This window comes from Mandrillus leucophaeus, unplaced genomic scaffold (assembly GCF_000951045.1).
Source record: "Mandrillus leucophaeus isolate KB7577 unplaced genomic scaffold, Mleu.le_1.0 Scaffold37, whole genome shotgun sequence".
In the NCBI taxonomy this organism is placed as follows: Eukaryota; Metazoa; Chordata; class Mammalia; order Primates; family Cercopithecidae; genus Mandrillus; species Mandrillus leucophaeus.
In genome coordinates, this window is record NW_012103920.1 from 1234640 (window position 1) to 1240639 (window position 6000).

The window sequence follows — 6000 nt, forward strand, 5'->3', positions numbered from 1 at the left end:
TGTCCTGGAGCCATCTCTTATTTGCAATGTGACTTTGAGCAAATGCCTCTTATCTATAAAGTGGAGATAAGCCATTCCCCGCTTATCTCTTGGGGGAACTTGTATGGATTTAGTGGCACAGAGGCCTTTTGTAACCTACACAAGAACTATACACATGAATCCTTAATAGTGTTTTTGCTGGGAAAGATGGAAGGGTTTGGAAGGGAAGCTGGTGTCTACAGGAAGAGATGCAAGACATGCTAGTGGAGTTTGAGACATTCAGATGGAATGTTCAGTAAGTAATTAGCAACATAAGACTATAGTTTGAAAAGAACAACTGGATTTGCAGATGGAGATGGTTCAGTGAAAATGTTTCATTGATTTCCTGCCATATAACAGGTGCTAGTTTATTTACTATGGCTTTTTTGTTTGTTTTTTTGTTTGTTTGTTTTTTTGAGACATGGTCTCACTCTGTTGACCAAGCTGAAGTGCAGCACTGTGGACACAACTCACTGCAGCCTTCACCTCCTGGGCTCAGGTGATCCTCCTGAGTAGCTAGAACCACAGGTACACCACCACACCTAGCTAATTTTTCTATATTTTTTGTAGAGACAGGGTCTCGCCATTTTGCCCAGGCTGGTCTCAAACTCCTAGGCTCAAGCGATCCTCTTTCCTCAGTATCCCAAAGTGGTGGGATTACAGAAATGAGCCATGGTGCCTAGCCTACCATACTTTTTTGGTTTGTTGTTTCTTGGGTTTTTTGTTTGTTTGTTTGTTTGTTTTGGTGGTGGTGGTGGTGGTGTTTTGTTTTTTTTGAGATGGAGTTTTGCTTTTGTGGCCCAGGCTAGAGTGCAATGGTGTGATCTTGGCTCACTGCACCCTCTGCCTCCCAGATTCAAGTGGTTCTCCTGCCTCAGCCTCCCAAGTAGCTGGGATTACAGGTGCCCACCACCAAGCCCAGCTAATTTTTGTATTTTTAGTACAGATGGAGTTTCACCGTGTCGGCCAGGATGGGCACGAACTCCTGACCTCAGGTGATCTGCCCACCTTGGCCTCCCAAAGTACTGGGATTACAGGCGTGATACCATGCTTTTAAATTCCTCAATTCAATTGTGTTTTGAGCTCTAAACTGAAAATGAGTTCTTCATTTTTTGAGATTGCAGAGTCGATTACACCGTGTTAGAGAACAAGTAGGCATCTATGTCCTTCTGCTCTAAATGTTGATGTCTATAAACACCCACAGAGGTGTGTATTAGTTTTAGATCATGTGGGGCTAGAAAGCCAACCCAAAATGGTCAAGCTTTTATTTCCGCCCATTTAGAGTACTTCTTTTTAACTTAGATTAAAAAGTAACTATACAAATAATGCGTGGATATATTTTTCTTGTGTAATGTTAAAATATTACAGATGAGGCCAAAGACCCCTTTTACTAATGTTGCCGAAATTTCACATATATATATATATATATTTGTATAGAAAACAGGACTGTGGTGTTCATGTCTTTCCCCATACTACTGTCCCCCACCTCACAGTTCCTTCTGCTGCTACGGTTTCTCACTCAATAGTACAGCATGGTGATCTGCTGATATTAGTATGTATTCCTTATTTGCTGACATAGGAGGTCACTGGATATATAAAGATGAGAACCATATGTCCTAGTTTGCCTAAGACAGTTCGTGTTTCATGCCTGTAGTCCCGCCTTAATTTTTAATAGTGCTTCCTTTCACTCTCAGATATGTCCCATTTTGTATAAAAAATTGTATGATCACCCTATATATAAGATATATAGTTATATGAAGAATTAAGCATTTTTCATAACCCATGTGTTAGAAGTTATTGTGAGCTGATTTTGAGGGAAAAAAATCTCATTTTGTACTAGGATAGAATATAGTAGAAAATCCTAAATTCTGGGTATGTAGCAGTATTCTACCAACATTGAAATATTAATACTAAATTACCTAAAGAAAATCTTATGTATAGTTTTTCAGTGCTGCTTTTGTGTATCCCTCAGCAAAATAAATTTACTGGTGGAAGAGTAGATGATCTGACGCGCTGTCGTATAAAAGCAAACATTAGTGCCATAGTTCACTGAACACTGGTAACTAGTAAAGACAAAGTAATATATATCTGAAGAAATTCCTCTACAGTACATGCAAAATAAAGCTAATATCAGTAGCAAACTATAATAAATTTGAATAAATTCCTCTGCAAGTAGCCATTGAACATGTAAAAGAATAAATATTTAGTCAATATTGGTACAAATTATGCAGCATAATACACTAGAAAGAATTCCAATATCAGCCTTGCAAAGGCAGCGAAATTAACCGTATCACAGAACACTACAGTATTCAAGAAGCAGAAAGGAAAACATTTCAGTGAATTCAAATGGAACTTGATTTTCCAGTAAATATAGCAACATCAGTCCAAAAGCATTTGTAAAATGCATCATAAATGTTTTACTTTTCATTTTCTCCAAACCTAAAAAGCCATCTAAAATGCCTGAGTATAGCTAATTCTCCTTATAATTGGCCATCATTGTGTTAGTGGTAGAGTCAATAACAGCCTCAAACAACGTCCTTCAATTGTCCTTCACAATATTGTGGTTATTACTTCAGTAATTTGACTGCCTCAAATCTGGGAAACAAATAACATGGCTCTGTCTGGGCCAGCCCTGTTAAGAACAGAGATTCGGAAGAGGTGGCACTGCCAACTCCCACCCCTACCTCAGGCTGCCCAAGAAACCTGTTCCCCAGCTGTTGGAAGAGTCCTGTGTGCCACATCAGAACTTTCCTAACTTCCGCTGTTCACCTACCTCTGATTATGCTTCACGTACCTCCCCCCACTTCCCTGCCTATCTCCCAGGCATGGGCATGACTCATCTACCAGCAAAGGTGAAATCTGAGTTGGTAGATCTAACGCCTGGACTGCCTTTCCATTCCCCACCTTGGGCACACATTCAGGGCACAACTTGGTGCCAAGGAAGGAGGCTCAGTATGTGAGATGGGTGGCACCTGGCCTAGAGCTTGCCTTTGTGAGAACACTAGAGGATTGCTCCTTTCTCATACAACGATGGCATAGAATATGTCTTATTTATGGCCATCAAATAAGGTAGATATACCTAGTTCGTCTTAACAGCTGAACAGCGTTCCATAGTGTAAATATACCATGGTAGATTAAGGCATTTCCTTATTGGTGTTTATTGCATTTGTTTCTAGCTTGCCACTTTATCAGACAGCACTGGCATGGATGCTCTTATATATATCTCCTTACATCCACATGGAAATGAACTGCTGTGATAGACATCCAGAAGTGGAATTAGAATTGCAGTAGGGACTCCTGTATCAGACATGCATTCAGCTGCTTATTTAAAAATTATCTAACAGTGCCTTGAACAGTGGTTTGTTGTTTTCATGTAACAAGGGGTCCAGAAGTAGGCATCTGTGGAATGATGCAACTCAGTGGTAACATCAGGAACTGGCCCCATCTTTCGGCTCTGTTAGATCTTCATTCCAATGATTCTCACCTGGTGATTCTGAGAAGGTGGCTGCAACCTCAGGCATTATTACAGGCAAGAAGAAAAGGGAAGATAAACCAGGCCAAAGGGAAATGCCAGCTGGGTCTATTTCTTTTAAAAAGCCTTCTTGAAAGCCCACTCCAATTTCTTCTACTGGAAATTAGGGAGGAAGATGGGATTATAGGTGGGGCTTGGATCAGCCATACTGTTCATCTGCTTCCAAAGTGGCTGTACATATTTACCCTCCCACCAGAGTTCCTTGTTCTTCCATACCATTTCTAGAACTACCTTACATTTCCATTTTTGCCAAGCTCGTGAGTTTTTTAATATCTCATTTTTTAAAACCTACCCTTTGTAATTACTACTCAAGAGAGCATCTTGCCAGGTATTTGTTAGACCTTGAGTTTCCTCTTATGTGATTTTCATAGTCATATTTTCCCCTACATCTGTATTGGGTTGCTCATCATCTTTGCATGGATTTGTAGGATGTAAAAGATGTAACATCTTTTATCATATAAATCATGGATAGTTTCTCTCTCAAACGGTTGCCTTTTAACTTAGTTTCAAATGTCTTTTTAATTACATAGTACTTTTAATTTTGTTGCCAAATTATGTTTATGAAGGTCTTTCCCATTCTGAAGAAATATTGTGTGTTTTCTTTTCATAGTTTTAAAGTTTTATTTTTTACTGTTTACCTTTATCTGGTATTTAGTTTTGTGCATGAGATGAAGATCTAACCTGGTATTTTCTAAGTGAACGGTCAATTGTCTCAACATAATATTATTAATAATTATCTTTCTACTAAATTCAAATTCTCCCTATTCCCTCTTCAAGTTTATCTTTTACTGTGAAGGTAACACAACTTCAGTTATTAAGGATTTGTAAGATATTTTATATTTGCTAAGACATATCCCCCACTCAATTTCATTTCATAATTGCAGGCTATTTATATACATTTTCCGTGTGACTTTTAGAATCAGGTTTTACAGTTTTATGAAAATCTTGAGGATATTTTTTCAACTGGGTTTGCTTTAATATTAGTTAAATTTGGAGACAATTGACATGTACAGTTTTGAGGTGTTGCCTTCATAAACATGTTATACCTCTCCATTTAGTTTTGTGTCCATTTATGAATCTCCATTTATGAATCTTCTGCAAATGATCTTTATTTATTTATTTTTTTTTTGAGACAGAGTATCAGAGTATCACTCTGTCACCCAGGCTGAAGTGCAGTGGCGCGATCTTAGCTCACTGCAACCTCCGCCTCCTGGGTTCAAGCGATTCTCCTGCCTCAGCCTCCCAAGTAGCTGGGACTACTACAAGCGTATGCCACCATGACCAGCTAATTCTTGTATTTTTAGTAGAGACAGCATTTCTCCATTTTGGCCAGGCTGGTCTCGTACTCCTGACCTCAAGTGATCCACCCACCTTGGCCTCCCAAAGTGCTGGGATTACAGGTGGGAGCCACCACACCCAGCCAAGATTCTTAGTTTTCCATGTTAAGGTCTTGAATATCTTTTGTTAAGTATATTCTAGGTAATTTAAGGTTATTATTTCTACTGTTGTGAATATCTTTTTATTAGAATTATTCTAATGAGTTACTGATGGTAAATGGGAGCATATTTGAATTTTATACATTGATTTTTATATCTAACTTGCCTTACTATATTGTTACTGGTTCTGCAAGTTAGCTAATTTTTCTTGAGGTTTCTAGGTAGATGGTTATAGACATTCATAAATAATGACAATTTTTCTCCTTTCCAGTTTTTATCTTAGTTCTTTTCTTGCTTATTACTTTGGCCAGGGTATCCTGTATAATATTACATAATAGCAGTATAGTGGGGAACCTTTGTTTATTCTGAATGATGGAATTGTTTCCCTGTTTATCAAGCGTTAAGTTCTGTGTAGATAGGTTTCTGATAGGTCCCTTCATCAGGTTGAGGCAGTATTCTTTACTTAGTTTGCTAAAATAAATTTGTTTCTTTTTTTAAATAATTTCAACTTTTATTTTAGATTCAGGGGTGCATTTACAGATTTGTTACATGAGCATATTGAATGATATTGAGGTTTGGATTATGAATGATCCTGTCATCCAGATAGCACAGGCCAGGTGTGGTGGCTTATGCCTATAATCCCAACACTTCAGGAAGCCGAGGCGGGTGGATCACTTGAGTTCAGGAGTTTGAGACCAGCCTGGCCAACATGGCAAAATCCCATCTCTACTAAAAATACAAAAATTAGCCCAGTGTGGTGGCACACATCTGTAATCCCAGCTACTCAGGAGGCTGAGGCATAAGAATCGCTTAAGCCCAGGAGGCAGAGGTTGGTTGCAGTGAGCCAAGATCATGCCACTGCACTCCAGCCTGGGTGACGGAGTGCGACTCTCTCTCTCAAAAAACCAAACAGCAACAACAACAAAAAACAGATAGTGAGCACAGTACTCAACAGTTAATTTTCCAACCCTTGCCCTCCTCTTACCCTCCCCACCTCTATTAGTCCCCAGGGTC